The sequence below is a fragment of the Stenella coeruleoalba genome, assembly GCF_951394435.1.
Source record: "Stenella coeruleoalba genome assembly, chromosome: 5".
NCBI classification, from domain to species: Eukaryota; Metazoa; Chordata; class Mammalia; order Artiodactyla; family Delphinidae; genus Stenella; species Stenella coeruleoalba.
The window spans coordinates 101,635,747-101,657,707 of NC_137150.1; the positions used below are offsets into that span (position 1 = coordinate 101,635,747).

The 21,961-nt window shown below is 35.3% G+C and overlaps 1 pseudogene across 1 annotated transcript; it reads right to left on the reverse strand.

Moving 5' to 3' along the window:
• Positions 1–7,370: 7,370 nt before the first annotated feature.
• Positions 7,371–8,366, reverse strand: LOC307187134 (14-3-3 protein theta-like; annotated as a pseudogene). Its single transcript has one exon. The product of its transcript is annotated as a 14-3-3 protein theta-like (transcript).
• Positions 8,367–21,961: the final 13,595 nt, after the last annotated feature.

The window sequence follows — 21,961 nt, forward strand, 5'->3', positions numbered from 1 at the left end:
GCAGGGAAGAGTAGCCACCGCTCGCTGCAACTAGAGACAGCCCACGCATAGCAACAAAGACCCAACACAGCCAAAAATAAATAAATAAAATAAATAAATTTATTTAACAAAAAAACTGGACCTAAAGGCTTTAATAAGTGGTTTAGTTTTAGAATGTGGTTCTTCTGAAAGTCATCAAACTGATACATGCATCAGAAATTTATATCTGGGACTTCCCTGGTGGTCCAGTGGTTAAGATTCAGTGCTTCCACTACAGGGGGCATGTGTTCAATCCCTGGTCAGGGAACTAAGATCCCACATGCTGTGCAGCCAAAAAAAATTAAAAATTGTATCAGATTATTCATAACAGTGTAAGTAATGTCCTTAGGCCATTTAATGTAGAACATGAAGTTCACAGTGGTGAGTACATGGTGAAACCAAGACCTCAGATCATTTTGTTTCCAGGGACTAGAATAAAATACTATAAGGATTTAAATCCTAGGATTTTATTTGGTTGGTCAGATGCAGAGAATAAACTATGAAAATACAATAGAACTATTGAAATTATTAACTTGAAATTCTCATGTATTTTTTTGCACCCGTAAATTATGTCCTCCCTGAATAATAAAATATTCTTTATATTTTAAATTGCATAGACAACTTGCAAATGGATACAATGTATTAAATGGCTACACTGTACAATGTAAAACACATTAGTGATTATTAGAAACAGTTTTTTTTAAAAACTCCCAATATATTACTACGAATCCATGTTCATAAATTCTAAAATTTGTAAAAACGGATCTAGGCCATCCTTGAAACTGTCATTCATTTTTTAGATGCTTAGTAAACAGAACCAGCTGTGATTCTGATGGCTATGAAAGTAGATATAATACCTTTTCTTCTTTCTCTTATAGTCTTCTGTATATCTCTATGTTCAACAAATATAAAGATATGTTCCCAACAAACTACCAATGGCATTTTTCACAGAAGTAGAACAAAAAATTTCACAATTTGTATGGAAACACAAAAGACCCCAAATAGCCAAAGCAATCTTGAGAAAGAAAAACAGAGCTGGAGGAACCAGGCTCCCTGACTTCAGACTATACTACAAAGTTATAGTAATCAAGACAGCATGGTAATGGCACTAAAACAGAAATATAGATCAATGGAACAAGATAGAAAGCCCAGAGATAAACCCATGCACACATGGTCACCTTATTTTTGATAAAGAAGGCAAGAATATATAATAGAGAAAAGACAGTCTCTTCAATAAGTGCTGCTGGGAAAACTGGACAGCTACATGTAAAAGAATGAAATTAGAACACTCCTTAACACCATTCACAAAAATAAACTCGAAATGGATTAAAGACCTAAATGTAAGGCCAGACACTATAAAACTCTTAGAGGAAAACATAGGAAGAACACTCTACGACATAAATTACAGTAAGATCCTTTATGACCCTCCTCCTACAGTAATGGAAATTAAAAAAATATAAACAAATGGGACCTAATGAAACTCAAAAGCTTTTACACAGCAAAGGAAACCATAAATAAGATGAAAAGACAACACTCAGAATGGGAGAAAATACTTGCAAATGAAGCAACTAACAAGGGTTAATCTCTAAAATATACAAACAGCTCATGCAGCTCAATCAAAAAAACAAACAACCCAATCCAAAAATGGGCAGAAGACCTAAATAGACATTTCTCCAAAGAAGACATACAGATGGCCAACAAACACATGAAAAGCTGCTCAACATCACTAATTATTAGAGAAATGCAAATCAAAACTACAATGAGGTATCACCTCACACCAGTCAGAATGGTCATCATCAAAAAATCTACAAACAATAAATGCTGGACAGGGTGTGGAGGAAAGGGAACCCTCTTGCACTGTTGTTGGGAATGTAAATTGATGCAGCCACTATGGAGAACAGTATGGAGGTTCCTTAAAAAACTAAAAATAGAACTATCATACGACCCAGCAATACCACTACTGGGCATATACCCTGAGAAAACCATAATTCAAAAAGAGTCGTGTACCACAATGTTCATTGCAGCTCTATTTACAATAGACAGGATATGGAAGCAACCTAAGTGTCCATCGACAGATGAATGGATCAAGATGTGGCACGTATATACAATGGAATATTAGCCATAAAAAGAAACGAAATTGAGTTATTTGTAGTGAGGTAGATGGACCTAGAGTGTCCTACAGAGTGAAGTAAGTCAGAAAGAGAAAAACAAATACCATATGCTAACACACATATATGGAATCTAAAAAAAAAGAAAAAATTGTTTCCGAAGAACCTAGCGGTAGGACAGGAATAAAGACGCAGACATAGAGAATGGACTTGAGGACGAGGGGAGGGGGAAGGGTAAGCTGGGACGAAATGAGAGAGTGGCATGGACATATATACACTACCAAATGTAAAACAGATAGCTAGTGGGAAGCACCCACATAGCACAGGGAGATCAGCTCGGTGCTTTGTGACCACCTAGAAGGGTGGTATAGGGAGGGTGGGAGGGAGATGCAAGAGGGATGAGATATGGGGATATATGTATATGTATAGCTGATTTACTTTGTTATAATGCAGAAACTAACACACCATTGTAAAGCAATTATACTCTAATAAAGGTGTTAAAAAATATATATGTTCCCAAATTATTTGTAATATTTCACAAGGCTCCCTCCATAATGTTGTATGGTTATTATTCTTATTTGGAAGGAATGGATGTTGAGGAGAAAAGGATGCATTCACTTAACTACAGAACATTTTTACTTCTGGAGCTTCTAAATAGAGGTAAGAAATACACAGCAACAATATAAGGAACCATTTCTTAGGAAAATGTGTACAAAATATTTTAAAGAATTTAAAATATATTAAAAGAATATACTTTTACTGTTTAATGATCCTGACCCGGTGAATTTAGGAATAAAAGGTAAACTTACTTTGATAAAAAGAAAAAAAATAGAAAGAAAAAAAATAAAACCACCTCAGGAGATTTTAAATTAAAAGTTTAAAAATCACTGTTATTAAAAATGTAGGGCTTCCCTGGTGGCGCAGTTGTTGAGTCCACCTGCCAATGCCGGGGACGCGGGTTCAATTCCTAGCCTGGGAGGATCCCACATGCTGCGGAGCTGCTGAGCCCATGCACCACAGCTGCTGGACCTGCACTCTGGAGCCCTTGAGCCACAGCTACTGAGCCTACATGCTGCATCTGCTGAGGCCTGCGTGCCTGGAGCCCATGCTCCACAACAAGAGAAGCCACGGCAGTGAGAGGCCTGCACACCACAACGAGGAGTGGCCCCCGCTCGCCACAACTAGAGAAAGCCCCCGCACAGCAACAAAGACCCAACACAGCCAAAAAAAATAAAAACACATAAATAAATAAATTTACTTTTTTAAAAAAGAAATATAAACATATACTTAAGGTGTCATAAGAGTAGGAATGGGAACAGAAGGAAGCAAAGGAATGTTAATAAAGTCAATACATGTAAAACAAGTACATGCCTTGTATAAAGTCTCAAGATAGCAAGTTTTTGTACTTTAAAAGTCAGTTGTCGGAGCGGCTAGGCCCGTGAGCCATGGCCGCTGAGCCTGCACATCCGGAGCCTGTGTTCCGCAATGGGAGAGGCCACAACAGTGAGAGGTCCGCATACCGCAAAAAATAAAAAAATAAAATAAATAAAAAGTCAGTTGAAATGGAGATTTCCAGTCTTCCTCCCCAGAGATTCTGAGTCTTTTGTTGTCTTACCCTTGACAGGCCATAGGTGATACAACTGGCCATTTACTAGTAATGCAGTGCATAGAAGCACAAGAGATATCCTAGTGAAACCCCTGGATGGTCCCCAGACGTACTCCTTTCTGCTCCCATTGTGTGACATCAAACTGAATACTTCATGGCAATTATCATTACTTCTGATATTACAGGAGCTCCTGTGTTTGTTTGCTGGTCCACGGTCAGGAGGAGGAGCTGAAAGCAGTTTGTTCCTACTCACAACATCCAATTCAGTGAAATTCTCTGTCCCCTGGCTGACTGAGTGTTACCTCCCTGAAAACCACAATCCTCAATAGATGTTCATAGGAACTAATCCTATTTCCAACATATAGTGCCTGGAACTGTATATTTTAGCTTTAGGGGATGCCCCAACAGAAAATAAACTGTTAGTTGATTACATAATGGCCTCCTAGGGAACAGCGCCTTACCCCTACAGGGTATTGTCCCTAAGCCAGTGCTTTGGCTAAGCCTTTAGCAGTATGTTCTGTCATCCTAGTAGGTCAGTTGCATGCAGAAGACCAGTGGATCCTATCGTTATGCTTTTTATTTTTGTGCCTCCTTTACCATCAAATGGACCTCGGTCTGAAGCAACATCCTTTGGGATAACGTGTTTATAAATCAGACATTCTATAAGCACTCAGATGGTGGTGGGGGTGGACACATTGTAGATAAGAAGAACCAGCCCATATCTAGAGTAAATATTGATTGTAATTTAAAAAAAAAAACACTGCTATCTCATCCAAGACCGAAGGGGCCCAATGTTATCCCTCTGTGATCAGTAGCTAGTTGGTTTTCTCAAGGATTGGTCCCATATCAATCTCTGCAGCCGACTGAATAGTCATTCAGAAAGAAGCAGTAGCTAATAAACCCTGGTAAAGGAAGAATATGCTATAGAGTCCATGCATTGCCTCTACGCCTTCCACAATGGCTACTCTATTTATGGGCCCATTGTATCATCTTGTGCTGGCATTTTAGGATTCAGATCTAAGCACTTTACCACTCTTTCAGTTAGTAGTGGGGAACGATCCATGAAGCTGAAGTTAGGAGTTGAAGTGCAAGGGTAGTAAATACCACGGGAATCTGGACTATTTATTCAAGTAATTTTCTTGTGCCTTCTGGACTTAAGCTGGTTCAATCTCAATTATAAAATTTCTATTAGCCAAAGGGTTGTTGTACTCACAGTGGAATTTATGACCCAGAGAATCTGATAGTATCCAGGTTATTCCAGCTAGCAGTCATTAAAGCTATCACTTGCTTAGGTTAATGTAATCTACCTAATGTATTTGGTTTTTACATGTACTAGAAAGACAAAATAAGCAGGGAAATTATGGGAACCACCACATCTGACTTTTTCAAGTTATAGATGGTACAGATTCTGAAATTTGTGTCTTTTGTATGCTGTAAGAGAGAGAAATCGAACTTTATTTTCTTCTAGCTGTTTTCACATTAAATAAACTATTCTTTCTCACTGGATTTATATTTCATCTTAGACATACATAAATTATCGTGTATACCAGAATCTATTTACAGACTGTCTTTACAGACCAGTTCTACTGATTTATTCCTATACTAATAATATGTAGATTTGATTACAGTAACTCTGTAGTATGTTCTGAAATCTGATAAGTAAATCCCAACTCAATATATTTATTGGTAATAAAATTTTTGGCTAATCTGAACCATAAAGTCTTGCAGAATATCTTGAGGTTATTTTATTCGATCTATATCTCCTCAAACAGTGTTTGAATTCTAAAATATTAGTCAAAGAAAATGTAACTCATATACATTGTCTTCTCATCTAAGAACATAACTGTATTTCCTTTTGCCATATCTTATTTTATATCTGTCTATTAAATTTAAAATCTGTTTTCCTTGAGTTCCATAGCTTTCTTGGTAAAGTTATTCTATCTCTATTATAGATCTTTATTTCCAGTATCAAAGAAAGCTATTGCTATTTGTTGTATTAATAACACTATATTACCACATTCTTATTAGTTTTAACAGCTTTACTGAAATATAATTAAAGTAAAATAAACTGTACATATTTAAAGTGCACACTTAATAAGATCTGGCATGTGTATGTACCTGTGAAACAATCAAGATATTGATTATATTGATCACTCCCAAAAGTTTTCTTATGCCCTTTATCACACCTCTTTCCCACCCCATTCACTCCTGTCCTTCTACTGCCCCATTTCCAACTATTATTCTGCTGTCACTAGAGATTAGTCTGCATCTTCCAGAATGCTATGTAAGTGGAATTTAACATTATGTACTGATTTTAGCCTGATTTCATTCATTCAGGATAGCTAGCTATTTTCAGAATCACTCTTTTTGTAACAGGTATCAGTAATTCATTTCTTCTGATTGAAGAAGATTGTTCCATTATGTTTGTTTAGCCATTAACCTGTTGATGGCTATTTGGTTTGTTACCAGTTTTTGAACATTAGAAATAAAGTTGTTATAAACATCTGTGTATAAGTCTTGGTATAGACTATGCTTTCATTACTATGTGTGGAATGCAGAGCAAAATGCTTAGATCTCATGGTAGGTGAATGATAAACTTTTTAAGAAACTGTCAAACATTTTCCAACATTGTTGTACAATTTTACATTCTCACCAGCAGTGTACGAAACTTCCAGTTTATTCATATCCTCATCAACACTTGGTATGGTCAGTCTTTTTAGTTTTAGACATTCTTACAGGTTTACAGTGGTATCACATTGTAATTTTAATTTGCATTTCCCTAATAAAGTTGAGCATCTTTTTTGTGTTTATTTGCTATCCATATGTTTTCTTTATTGCAGGAACTTGTTCAAATCTTTTGCCACTTTTTTTTTTGGTTTATAAAATGTAATTTTATTTTATGCTACTCTGCTATTACATAGGGCATAACATTTTCACAAGGCTTTTTTGGGACTACAGTCAATGATTATTAGAGCAACATACAATAGTGGTCCAACTCTCTAAATAACAATCATTAGACAAACTGGACACCCGCTCACATGTGTACAAATCTGCATGGAAAAGTACTAAAGTTTTAGACTTGGACTTGTGTACTTTATTTCCCCTTTCTAGTGTATTAAGAAATGACATGCACTTTCATTTGCCAAAAGCAATGCTTGTATTTTGGCAGCAACATGCTACTTCTATTACATAGTAAAGGGAATACCAGAACTACAAAGGCAGGAGATGTAAGTGAATTTTTATTGGGAAGGGAAGTTGTCAACTTAAACAGCAGTAAATGAAGAGTGAATGAGGAAAGTCCCTGTTGGCACAGATACACAAGACCTCCATCATATATGATACAGGAGGCATTTTAATTTGTGACCCCCAGCCTCAAAATGTCAAATGTTTTTCCATTCAATCTAATACTTCTGTATTCCTACCAAAAAGGAATATATTAAGAGGATGGAAAAGTTGCTTACTGAAAGAAAATCCCCAAAGAAGAGTAAGGGAGGGAATGTAGAAATCAAGAAGTTATGTAGAACACTCTTTAAATTGTAATTAACTACATTTTCATATTTTCACAGTAATACAAAACACAGTCACGTGCAGAACTGGTTCAGGTTACTTAAATACCAGATAGATTTTTAGTTCTCTACATAAGTGTTTGGAAGTTACTTGTGTTTTTATAAAATGAAGCTATTAATGCTTTTCTACAGCAGTAACTGCACACTAGGAAGGCCAAGACAAACACAAATCAAGGAATGGAGTTTTCCCAAAGCTGCAGTGTGAAAAGACTATAAACAGTTGATTCCATACACATGAGTGTGTTTCTTTGCTATAGGAAATCCAAATGGAATAAGGAATGGAGATGAGTAAAAAGGTTTCTTGAGGGGAAGAAGGATGACACCCTGTATGCACTTAGTTCTCTGCCCCTTCTGCCACATCACATTCTTCTCCTGCACTGTCTGATGTCCATTATGTTAGGTTGTCTCTAAGCAACTGCATGATGAGGGTGCTGTCTTTGTATGAGTCTTCATTCAGTGTATCAAGTTCTGCAATGGCTTCATCAAAAGCCGTTTTAGCCAGTGTGCAGGCAAGTTCTGGGTTATTAAGGATCTCATAGTAAAATACAGAAAAGTTAAGAGCCAGCCCCAGGCGTATTGGGTGTGTGGGTTGCATCTCTTTCTTGCTTATATCAATAGCCTCTTGGTAAGCTCCTTGGGAATTATCTATTGTTTGTTTCTGATCATCACCACAAGCAACTTCAGCAAGGTACTGGAAGTAATCTCCCTTCATCTTCAGATAGAAGACCTTACTCTCTGGATTAGTTGCATTGGCTATTAAGGACTTATCCAACAATTCCAGGACCGTGGTGCAGATGGACTTCAGTTCGGACTCCACTTTCTCCCGATAGTCCTTAATCGGCTGCAACTTCTTGTCGGAGATGTTGGTCTTCTGCTCGATGCTCGAGATGACCCTCCAGGCGGACGTGTGGCCCCCGACGTTCTTGTAGGCCACCGAGAGCAGGTTGCATCCTCGTTGGACAGCTCCGCGCCCTGCTCCATCACGGCTTTCATGCAGGTGGCCATGTCGTCATAGCGCTTGGCCTGCTCGGCCAGCTTGCCCTTCTGGATCAGCTCCGTCTTTTCCATGGGGCCGGGAACAGGACAGCGAGGGCAAGCACCAACCCGGATGGCAAGGAGGAGTCTCTTTTGCCACTTTTAAATTGGATTTTTGTTATCTTATTATTCAGATTTGAGTTCCTAATATATTCTGACAATCATTCCTTTATCAGATATGTGATTGGCAAATATTTTCTCCCAGTCGTTGGCTTGTATTTTCATTCTTTTAACAGTCTTTCAAAGAACAGAAATTTTAAATTTTGATGAAATTTAACTTATTAATTTGTTTTTTTATGGATCATGCTATTGATGTTGCAACACAGAGTCACAAAGGTTTTTCCCTCATGTTGTCACCTAGAAGATTTACAGTTTTAGGTTTTCAATCTAGGTTGATGATCCATTTTGAGTTAAATTGTGTGAGATGGTTGAAATTCATTGTTTTGCATATGTGTTTTCAGTTGTTGCAACACCATTCCTTGAAAAGGCTATCCTTTCTCAACGGAATTACCTTTGCAACTTTGTAAAAATTTAATTGTCAATATATGAGTGAGTCTATTTCTCAGCTCTATTCTTTTCTACTGACCTATACATCTATTTTCATGCCAATACCAATCAAAACATTACTGTAGCTTTATAAATCGTATAATATCTTAAAATCAGGTAGTATTAGTTGTCAAATTTTACCCTTTTTCAAAGTTGTTGGCCATTCTAGGTCCTTTGCATCTTCATATAAATTTTAGAATCAGTTTATCAATTTCTACCCAAAAAGAAAATAGTCTGCTTGGATTTTATTGGGATTTAGTTGAATCTATAGATAAATTTGGGGAGAATTGACATTTTAACCCTATTGAGTCTTCTGACCCATGAACATAGTTTATCTCTCTAGATCTTTTTAAATGTTTCTCAGCAGGGTTTTGCAGTTTTCGTTAGATTTATCCCTAGTGGTTTCACATTTCCTGAGGCTGATGTACATGGAATTCTTAAATTCCAATTTGTGAGTGTTAAAAATATATAAGATTTCAAAAGTTTTTTATACATTAATACTGTATACTGAACCAAAGATTAAAGGAATATTCTAAATGCTTCTAGTAGGGAGGCAAAGGGGAGGTGATAAAAATCTGACTGTGCTCAGACTTCTTACTTGAAACTCTTGAAGCCAAACTATAATGTCTTTGAAGTTTGAGGGATAAATTATTTCCAATTTAAAATTCTATTCCAAGTCAAGCTATCATGAAAGTTTGGAAGTAAAATTAAAATTTTTTTCCAACAAAAGAATAACTAATACAGATTTGTTCAGCATTATCTTAATTTTGTACTTACTGTATCAGCATAATTATAATAGCTCTCATTCACTTTTCAATTTTTCTTCATAAATATCAACAATTCTGAAAGTCTGCCTTATATGCTCCATAAGGAAGATCCTAAGGTTATGTTCCTGCCCAACAATGACATAAACCATTAAAGAAGACTCAGAATTCAAGAAACAGAAGATAATGTAGGAAAGTAATAAAGAGAAATTATAATGTGACTGATTAGAAAAGGAATTACCATAGAAAGGATTTTCATTCCTGGAAATAGTCAAACAGTCATAATAACTATCTACCTTGGGTTTTGTAGAGAAATCTATGGGAGGGCTAGATTAGGTGAACTGTGGTCTCCAAAGTTAAAAAAATCTTCTATTGTAAAATAACAGTTCTTTGATTATGATTCATAAATGTCTGCTTCTTTTATTGATGCTAATGTCAATGCTAACAACTTACATTTAAAGTTAGCATACATTTTTCCCTTTATTCTGAAGCAATATTTAAGAACTTCAATAAGATTGAGTAAAACTTTTTAAAAGTTATGAAATAGTGAATATAGACTAGCTTGTTTCATAAAGTCCTAGGGAAACAGATATGAAAGAGATATCAAAGTTTGTCTGCCCTTAATAATGATAATGGAATTACATTTGTGTTCTCTTGACCTACTTCTGTGATGACCGATAAAGCCTGTTGATAAGAACACAAGATTACATATAATTATCTGTAGAGTAATAACTATCTATATGGATATTAAAACTATAACTTTGACGCTGGGTGTTACACTCATTCAAAAGAGTTTAGCAAACTTTATGTAAAAATTTTAATCTCCATGAATAGAAAGCTTGTCAGAAGTTATTAAAAAAAACAAATTGAAATTCCCATTTTAAAAAAAAGATTTCAGTTAGACTGAATCATCAACATTGTCTAAAGACTGATGGAAAGATTCAGTTAAAAAAAAAAAAAAGATGAGATAGGATTCTCATGAAAAAGGAATCTTATTCTTGCTTAGTTCAAATGCATTCATTCAAAAATAACTTATTAAGCACCAAGGATATTCCAAACACATGGTGACCATGATGATCAGGGGGAAAAGCTACCTTAAACTTCAGACAGGAAAATGTCAAAGAAAGTAGTGAAAGATATAAATGGTCATGTAGTTTCAGACTCTAAAATGGGAAAGTTCAGAGTTTGGAAATCACTTGAAATTGAATTTCCGCCTATGAAATTACAAGAACACTTATCAAGGAGAGGATCTGAAGATTCATAGTGGCTCCATAAAGATCACTTGGATGGTTTTAAGTTTTAAATTTATATGTAGAAAAGAGGTATAGAGGCATATAACCAAGCACAAATATGAAAGAAACATGAGCCTGTGAGAACAGTGCCAGAAAACCGAGAATGAATTGAGGTTTGTGAATAAACTGCATAAGGAAAATAAAACATTTTTAAGTTACATTTATATCCAGAGCAAGAACAAAGAGAATTTACCTGTAATATGTCTGGCAAGATTTTATAAATTGAACAAGTGACACAAAATGGGATTTGGAAAATTCTATTTTACTTCCATATTCTCTGACCAGAAGAATAACTTTTAGCCTAGAGAAGGTTGAATAATATGGGTAAAAGCAATTGAACCTCAGGATATGTAAAGAGATGATAAGATAGCATTTAGCTTCTCTAAATGATTTCAAGTCTCCAGGCCTAAAAATATTAAATACTAGAGTATGGTAAAAACTTACAGATGAGATAGTGAACTGCAGGAACGGAAATTTCTTATCTTTCAGCCACCAAGGAAAATGGGAGATGTGACTAGGAATCCAGTTATAAACATTTAGTCTTGACTTTCAAAATGAAAGGAAGAGATAGTGTCTTGGAAGAATTTATTATTATAATTTGTGTGTTTTCACACTGCTCTAAGCCAGTAGCTAGTCCATTAATACATCCATGTCTCTGGGATGGCTGCAGATGGAAAGCAGACAGAGCTTATGATCAGTGGCTCCTTCAGTCTTTTGTGAAAACCTACGTTTCTTAAAGAGAGGGTGTTGGGTTGCAGATGCCATTAATGCTCACCTAATATTCAAAATATTCTCTACAATTCCTAGCCTCCCTGGCATTTGATTTGGGACCATGTGACTAGTTCAGGCTAATGAATTAAGAGTAGAAGCAAAATATTTTATTTCCAGACCAAGGCAGTTAAAAGTCAAATTCTTCCTCTCACTCTCTCTCTTTCCCTGCCACAAGTTGAGATGGTGGCAGCGTAAGATGGAAGAAGTCTGGTTCCTTGAGTGACTACAGAAAGGACAACTTATGACAACTCACATCAGACCTTATGTGGATAAAATATAGCCTTTCGTTGTGTTAACCTACCCATTTTTCATGGTATCTTAAGGTAGCTAGCATTAATTTCCTTACTCTCTGAGTATAGTTACTCATTTAACTAAAAAGTTTAGAGACAGATAAAGCCTTAGACATTGCCAGACTAGAATTTTCATTTCATTTATAAGATGTTTTGTCAACTATGTGTTTCAACTAAGCCTTCACACTTAGGCTGGCATCCCTCATGTTAGCAAAGTAGCTATAAGCAGTTACAGGCCTCATATCTGCACATCTTATCATCCAGAGCAAAAGAAAGAGACTTCTTTTTCCTCAACCTAACATTCTATCCAATCAAAGAAGATCTATTCTCTGACTGAGCTATCCATGAACCAAGAACTGTGACATACTTAAATTATGCCAACTAGCTTCAACAAATCAGGGCTAAGGCCTAAAGAAGATATGAATCAAGCCTTCCCAACCTCACAGCTGGTACAAGTCAAGGGGAAGTTGGAATGGATCTTGCAGAGAAACAGCAATGAAATATACTAAAGAGGTCTTGAATATCCTTAGATCATTTTACTTTATCTTATTGAAAATGTTCATAATGATTTAATAGCTTATTTAGTGGATTCATAAAGCTTGTAAAGAAAGTCATCATGTTCGACAATACAATAAAGTTTCAGAATAATGGTTCAAGTCTAACAACATAAACATTTCTTAAATAGAAATTAAAAAACTAATATGTAAGATATTAGTAAGAACCTGGACTTGGATTTTTAAAAATTATACAAATACAGGTCCAGTAGGTAAAGATTATTAGTACCTCCTGTAAAAGATTAGGGGGTTATAGTTTAACAGGAAACACAATCAGTCAGCAATGTGATGAGACCATCCAATAAGGTCAATGTTAAATTGCACAAATGGACATAGAAAATCTCCAATGATACAGTGAAAAATTTCATGATATTCTATATAAATGAGACCACCCTTAGAATCTATGTAAAATTCTGGAATCACAATTCAAGAGGAATATTGAAAAATCAGGAACATCTGAAGAAGAATGAACAAATTAATGAAATTGAAGCTGTATCAGTTTTGGAGCAGTTGAAGGAAATGTGGAGGATGCTTAGCCATGAAAAGAGGGGCTTAAGAAGAATTTGTTAACTGTCTTCAGACTTCTGAAATGCTGTATATTCATGCACATACAACTTGTTTGGAGGGAATCACTAGGACAAAAGAACTGAAACACACAAAAACAGATTTCAACAGTATACAGAGAAGGCTTTTGTAACAGTTATAGATATGCATGAATGAAAGAGGATGCCTCAGCGCAGAAAGCTTTCTCATCACCAGGGTGAGTTCAAGAAGTAAGACTAGCTTGTCAGATGTGATATGGAGAAGATACAAGCCTGCAGTGATACTTGAACAAGACAATTTTTATAATCCCTTTAATGTCAGTGTTTCTAGGATAATATGAAATAAGCTAGATTTCACTACTATGTAGAAGTAGTCTATTTTAAAGCTTAATTCCCTAAAGATGCTGCAATTCCACCATATAGCTTCAGAGAAACAGAAAGAAAATGTCAACTTTAAACAATCTCTACTTTTCTAGCTCATGAGAGATTTCATAAATTTTATGATTTCTAATGACACAGAGAACATGTCATATTTCCATTAAGAAACAATTTCATATAAGTTAATATCGACCCATGAAATGTCACTCTCTGATCGTTAACTGCAATGACAACATTGGCTAAAATAGAGTGCTTTTAAAGAACTCTATCCATATCATTGGTTTAAGAATAGAGTGTCTCCAAAGGCATTCACTCAGGGAATAACAACTCAGAGAGATAAAACCAAGCCAAGAGAACAGTGGATAATTTCTATTAGCAGTGCATTCACCTTGAGAAATCACCAGCCTCTCTTTGACTTTTCTAACTATGACCAATTAATTTCGAATGGATTTTCTACAGCTCTTCTCCTTTACCCTAAAAAAAAAAAAAACCACATAATATCAATTTGTGGCATTGTATTTCCTTTTGTCTGGGATGAAGCCACCAAACACTAAAGGTTAGAGTCTTACATAAATTTAGATAGCAGGACTAAATGAAAATGAAGCTCTTATTAATGGAAAATAATCTCATTGGAATAAACAGACAAAAACTAATTTATAATACAGATTCCCTACACCAAGCAGTATCTACTGAAAGCCCTTTATCTAAAGTATCGACAAACTACTCACACCTTTTAAAGAGATCTTAAAAATACACCAAAGGTATTCTGGAGAAAGTTTAGGTCTACAGATGTGAAAGAATTTCCCATAAAATTACATAATCTGCCTACAACCAAGTTTTTTCAAAGTTACATTGTTTTCATAAAGTTAAAACTGCCTCTTCCTATGCTTCTGTGTAATGCCTAAGAGGCATTACTCTTTGGAAGCTTTCTAACGGCCTATGTGAAATAAACTGGTAGACTCCATCACTCTAAACAACCTTACTAATTTTTGAAGGAAACTTTAAAGACTTTGCATTTTACAAAAAGTGAATTATTTAAGGTCATTTATTACACGCTCTCTCTGTTTTCAGCAGGGCTGATCTAAGAAGCAAAGAGAAGAAAAACTGCCCCCTTAAGCTCATGTGAGCTATTTTGCAGGGAATAGTTCCTTGTTCAAGAACAATTTACTATAAATTTTTATTATCCCTTTTATGAAGCTAGGGGAAATATTTAAGAGCTACTCCTTGAAAAGCACAAATAAGTGGTAAATGTGGCTTTCAAAGCATTGACATGTATTTGGAATTAAACTACTAAATACATCAGATTACTTCCCAAATTGATAAAAATGAATGCTGATTCTATTTTTTAAATCAATTCAAACTTTTGATGAATTACATTGTTAAATAGTTGTGTTTAGACATTTTTCAACTAGTATTTTTACAAAAAGCAGAAAAAAATTCATACATTTTACAACTTAGTAACATGGACATTTCTAAATTTCATGTTCATTTAGCTAATATCTAACAGGATTTTTAAAATTTGTAATATTATTCATCAGTGTAACAAGAAAAATCCTTTCTATTTATAGTACTCAAGGCCCAGTTCTAGAACATCTGAGTTTTAGTCCCTTATCATTAATTTGAGTCTGGGGTAGATGGGTGAAGAACTTGGTGTCTCAGGGCCAATTCAGCTATGTAAAGGAAGGAAGTGGGCTCATGCTAGGTAGGACGTATCCAAACCTGGGGGCTCTTGCTCTGGCTAATGAGAAAAATACTACCTGAATCAAGCATATTGTTTCTATATAGGAATTAAGAAATTTTCCCAAAGAAGCCACAACTTAGATTTTTGTGTAAAATTTCTCACTTTTGCAATTGACATCAAGATTGATGTCAAGAACTGACCTCAAGAATTGATATCAAGATTTTCAAAACACTATGCAGAACAATGTTATGAGAACTAAGTAAAACACACATGCAGGTGAGGGAAACTTCACTTCAGTCTACAAGAGAATGTTTCGCACCTATGGTCTAGAGAATGCACAGGGCATCAAGAAAAAAAACTCATAATTCTTATTTTCAGACTCCCGCTTCACATTCTTCCCTCTTTTCACATGCTTATTCTCCAAATGCTACCTCTTTTTCCTTCCTTCCCAAGCCACCCCAGCATGTCCTTTTTCCTTGAGGAAAAACAACTAAAACTTCAGGAACATAGAAAGAAGTATATTAGAAAACCAAATCTGAGCTATTTAAATAGGCACTAGAGTCCACTGTGATTCATTTTCTAAGAGTAACTCATAGCTCTCTCCAGGTGTTCCTACCTGGGCTTAGAATTAACCTTAATTGTGTGGCATAATCTTCAATCGTAAAACACAAAACACTAGAAAAACTTTCAGTATGAATAAAATCATTTAGTAGAACTTGACTTTCATATTGATATATGAATCTTCTATACTCCATACTTATGATTAAGAATGATAATAGAGAGACATTAGGTATTAGAAGTTGTAAGTTTGGCAAGACCAAAAAGATTGATCCAGTCTAGTAAGGATGTGTTCACCTTGGTTTCCAACTCAGTGTGCAAACAAACATCATAAAACATAGGAAAACAAGGAACAACTTCCCTGTACCTCTCTAATTACTTAGGAAGACATACCTGAAGGTTTAGTGGTGAAAGAAACCCCCAAAAGAGTAAGAACTGATAGTAAAAGCCCAAGGCCCCAAGCTTGTTGTCTTTTCTTCATTTAGCCAGAAAAGGCCTCGATTATACTGCTTGCTCAGCCAGTTACTTTCTTCCCTGTCTAATAAAAGAGTTACAGTATAGGAATTACAGTCCTAATTTTAATATATCACATATGAAGACAGAAGAGTTGCATAAAGGAGAATTAACATTATTTTTTAAGATTGAAAATTAAAGAAATACACAGCAGGGACTAAAGGAGTTTAGAAAAAGAAAGAATTTTATTAGAGTGAACAAGGAAACCTTGTATATGAGAGAAAACTCAAATTAGAACATGAGGGAAAGTACTCTTGTTACACAACTAAAAGAGCACAATTCATTGCAGATTCAGAAAATTAATGAACTCACTGTTTGGTTGAGAGAACTATTTTATAGGGTTGAAGGGATTTGTGAAGGGACACAATAAATGTTGAGGCTGACGTGATAGACAGGGATCAGCATACGAGTTGTAAATGCCAAATTTCAGGCTAAGTTCAAACTTTTTTAGGCATTAGGTTTGGCCACCAGTACTTTCTGTGAGGAACTGGAAACAGCTACAACTAAATTTGAATTTTCAGAAAATACATGGTGAGACACTTTAGAGACAGAATTTGAAACTTCTTTTCCAACCTGGTTTGGCAAAAGCACAAATCAATCTACCTTTAATGCAGACTGAAGGTCCATCGGCTCAGGCTAGCCCACCCAAAAGAGCATACTGAATTACCATTGCTCATTGATGCATCTGTGCCTTTTGAATCGTTCTTCTAAAAAATTGTGTATTTTCAACTGTAAACTGCTCTAAGGCAGCATAAAAGATACCTTTTATAAGAAAAATAATTTTGTATATTTACATATGCAATCCACTCAGCATTTTAAAAATGTTATTGAAATATAGTCCATGTACAGTATTATATTAGTTTCAGGTTATTACATAGTGATTTAACATTTGCCTACATTATGAAATGATCACAACAATAAGTCTAGAAACCATCTATCCCTATAAAAATTTATTACAACATTATTGACCACATTCTTTATGCTGTGTATTATACCTCCATGGCTTATTTATTTTATAACTGGAAATTTGTACCTCTTAATCCCCTTCACCTGTTTTGCCACTCCATCCCTCTCTCCTCTAGCAATCACAACAATCTCAGTATCTATGAGTCTGTTTTCATTTCGGTTTGTTTATTTGTTTTGTTAGATTCCACATGTAAGTGAGATCATATGGTATTTGTCATTCTCTGTCTGACATTTCACTTAGCATAACACTCTCTAGATCCATTCATATTGTTGCAAGTGACAAAATTTCATTTTTTTATGGCTGAATAATATCTATATCTATGTATCACAACTTCTTTATCCATTCATCAATCAATGAACACTTAGGTTGCTTCCACATACTGACTATTGTAAATAAGACTATAATAAACATTGGTGTGTGTATATCTTTTCTGATTAGTATTTTTGTTTTCTTATGGTGAATAACCAGAAGAGAAATTGCTGGATCACATGGCAGCTCTATTTTTAATTTTTTGAGGAATCTCCATACTGTTTTCCACAGTGGCTGCACCAATTTACATTCCCACCAACAGTGCATAAGGATTCCCTTACTCCACATCCTTGACAATGCTTGTTATTTGATATCTTTTTGATTCTGACATGTGTGAGGCAGTACCTCATTGTGCTTTTAATTTGCATTTCCCTGATGATTAGTGATGTTGAGGAATTTTTCGTATGCCTGTTGGTCATCTATACTTCTTCTTTGTAAATATTTCTACTCAGGTCCTCCGTCCATTTTTAATCAAGTTGTTTGGGTTTTTTTTGATGTTGAGCTCTATGTGCTCTGTGTATATTTTGGATATTAACTGCTATTGGATATATTGTTTGCAAATATATTCCCATTCAATAGTCTGCCTTTTCATTTTGTTGATAGTTTCCTTTGCTGTGAAAATCTTTTTACTTTGATGTTGTTCCATTTGTTTATTATTGGTTTTGTTTCCCTTGACTGAGGAGACACATCCAAAACATGTTGCTAAGATCAATATTAAAGATGTACTGCTTGGGCTTCCCTGGTGGCGCAGTGGTTGAGAGTCCGCCTGTCGATACAGGGGACGCGGGTTCGTGCCCTGGTCCAGGAAGATCTGACATGTCGTGGAGCGGCTAGGCCCGTGAGCCATGGCCACTGAGCCTGTGTGTCCGGAGCCTGTGCTCTGCAACGAGAGGCCCGCGTACCTCAAAAAAAAAAAAAAAAAAAAAAAAAAAAAAAGATGTACTGCCTATCTATTCTTCTAGGAGTTTTATGGTGTCAGGTCTTAACATTTGTCTTTACTCCATTTTTTTTCTTTTCTTTTCTTTTTAAATTGGGTTTTGGTTGTTTTACAATGTTGTGTTAGTTTCTACTGTACAGCGAAGTGAAGTACAGTTCCCTGTGCTACACAGCAGGTTCTCATTAGCTATCTAATTTATATATATTAGTTAGTGTACATATGTCAATCCCCATTCCCAATTCATCCCACCCCCCTTCCCCTCTTGGTGTCCATACATTTCTTCTCTATGTCTTTGTCTCTATTTCTGCCTTGAAAACCCATTCATCTGTACCATTTTTCTAGATTCCACATATATGCATTAATATACGATATTTGTTTTTCTCTCTCTGACTTACTTCACTCTGTATGACAGCCTCTAGGTACATCCACATCTCTACAGATGACCCAATTTCATTCCTTTTTATGGCTGAGTAATATTCCATTGTATATATGTACCACATCTTCTTTATCCATTCTTCTGTCAAAGGACATTTAGGTTGCTTCCATGACCTGGCTATTGTAAATAGTGCTGCAATGAACATTGGGGTGCATGTGTCTTTTTGAATTATGGTTTTCTCTGGGTATATGCCCACTAGTTAGATTATTGGGACATATGGTAATTCTACTTTTAGTTTTTTAAGGAACCTCCATACTGTTCTCCATAGTGGCTCTATCAATTTACATTCCCACCAACAGTACAAGAGGATTCCCTTTTCTCCACACCCTCTCCAGCATTTATTGTTTGCAGATTTTTTCATGATGGCCATTCTGACTGGTGTGAGGTGACACCTCATTGTAGTTTTGTTTTGCATTTCTCTAATTATTAGTGATGTTGAGCAGATTTTCATGTGCCTCTTGGCCATCTGTAGGTCTTCTTTGGAGAAATGTCTATTTAGGTCTTCTGCCCAGTTTGGGATTGGGTTGTTTTTGTTTTTTTTGATATTGAGCTGCATGAGCTGTTTATACATTTTGGAGATTATTCCTTTGTCTGTTGATTCGTTTGCAATTATTTTCTCCCATTCTGAGGGTCTTTTCATCTTGTTTATGGTTTCTTTGCTCTGCAGAAGCTTTTAAGTTTCACTAGATCCCATTAGTTTATTTCTGTTTTTATTTCCATTACTCTAGAAGGTGGGTCAAAAGAGATCTTGATTTATGTCAAAGCAAGATTTATGTCGTGATTTATGTCAAAGTGTGTTCTTCCTATGTTTTCCTCTAAGAGTTTTATAGTGTCCTCACTTACATTTAGGTCTTTAATCCATTTTGACTTTATTTTTGTGAATGGTGTTAGGGAGTGTTCTAATTTCATTCCTTTACATGTAGCTGTCCAGTTCTCCCAGCACCACTTATTGAAGAGGCTGTTTTTTCTCCACTGTATATTCTTGCCTCGTTTGTCATAGATTAGTTCACCATAGGTGCATGGGTTTATATCTGGACTTTCTATCCTGTTCCCCTGTTCCATTTATATATGTTTCTGTTTTTGTGCCAGTACCATACTGTCTTGATTACTGTAGCTTTGTAGTATAGTCTGAAGTCAGGGAGCCTGATTCCTCCAGCTCCATTTTTTTGTTTTGTTTTGTTTTTTTCCTCAAGAGTGCTTTGGCTATTTGGGATCTTTTGAGGCTCCATACAAATTTTAAGATTTTTTGTTCCATCAAAATACCATTGGTAATTTGATAGGAATTGCATTGAATCTGTAGATTGCTTTGGGTAGTATAGTCATTTTCACAATATTGATTCTTCCAATACAAGAACATGGTATATCTCTCCATCTGTTTGTGTCATCTTTGATTTCTTTCATCAGTTTCTTATAGTTTTCTGAGTGAAGGTTTTTGCCTCCTTAGGTAGATTTATTCCTAGGTATTTTATTCTTTTTGTTGCAATAGTGAATGGGATTGTTTCCCTAATTTCTCTTTCTGATCTTTCATTGTTAGTGTATAGGAGTGCAAGAGATTTCTGTGCATTAATTTTGTATCCTGCAACTTTACCAAATTCATTGATTAGCTCTGGTAGTTTTCTGATGGCATCTTTAGGATTTTCTATGTATAGTATCCTGTCATCTGCAAACAGTGACAGTTTTACTTCTTCTTTTCAATTTGTATTCCTTTATTTCTTTTTCTTCTCTGATTGCTATGGCTAGAACTTCCAAAACTATGTTGAATAATAGTGGTGAGAGTGGACAACCTTGTCTTGTTCCTGATCTGACAGGAAATGCTTTCAGTTTTTCACCATGAGAATGACATTTGTTGTAGGTTTGTCCTATATGGCCTTTATTATGTTGAGGTAGTTCCCTCTATGCCACTTACGGGAGGGTTTTTATCATAAATAGGTGTTGAAATATATCAAAAGCTTTTTCTTCATCTATTGAGATGATATGGTCTTTATTTTTTAATTTGTTAATATGGTGTATCACATTGATTGATTTGCATATATTGAAGAATCCTTCCATTTCTGGGATAAATCCCACTTGATCACAGTGTATGATCGTTTTCATGTGTTGTTGGATTCTGTTTGCTAGTATTTTGTTGAGGATTTTTGCATCTATATTCATCAGTGATATTGGTCTGTAATTTTCTTTTTTTGTGATATCTTTGTCTGGTTTTCATATCAGGGTGATTTTGGCCTCATAGAATGGGTTTGGGAGTGTTCCTTCCTCTGCAATTTTTTGGAAGAGTTTGAAAAGAAGAGGTGTTAGCTCTTCTCTAAATGTTTGATAGAATTCTCCTGTGAAGCCATATCTGGTCTGGATTTTTAATCACAGTTTCAATTTCATTACTTGTGATTGGTCTGTTCATATTCTTCCTGGTTCAGTCTTGGAAAGTTATACCTTTCCAAGAATTTGTCATTTCTTCCAGGTTGTCCATTTTATTGGCATATGGTTATTTTTAGTAGTCTCTTATGATCCTTTGTATTTCTGTGGTGTCTGCTGTAACTTCTCCTTTTTCCTTTATAATTTTATTGATTTTAGTCCTCTCCCTCTTTTTCTTGATGAGTTTGGTTAAAGGTTTATCAATTTTGTTTATCTTCTCAAAGAACCAGCTTTTAGTTTTATTGATCTTTGCTACTCTTTTCTTTGTTTCTATTTCATTTATTTCTGCTCTGATCTTTATGATTTCTTTCCTTCTGGTAACTTTGGGCTTTTTTGTTGTTCTTTCTCGAGTTACTTTAGGTGTAAGGTTAGGTTGTTTATTTGAAATTTTTCTTGTTCCTTGAGGTAGGATTGTATTGCTATAAACTTCCCTCTTAGAACTGCTTTTGCTGTGTCTCAAAGGTCATGGATTGATGTGTTTTCATTATTTGTCTCTACGTATTTCTTTATTTCCTCTTTGATTTCTTCAGTAATCTCTTCGTTATTTAGTAGTGTATTATTTAGCCTCTATGTGTTTGTGTTTCTTACAGATTTTTTTTCCTGTAATTGATTTCTAACTCATAGCATTGTGGCTGGAAAAGATTCTTGATGTGATTTCAATTTTCTTAAATTTTCTGAGGC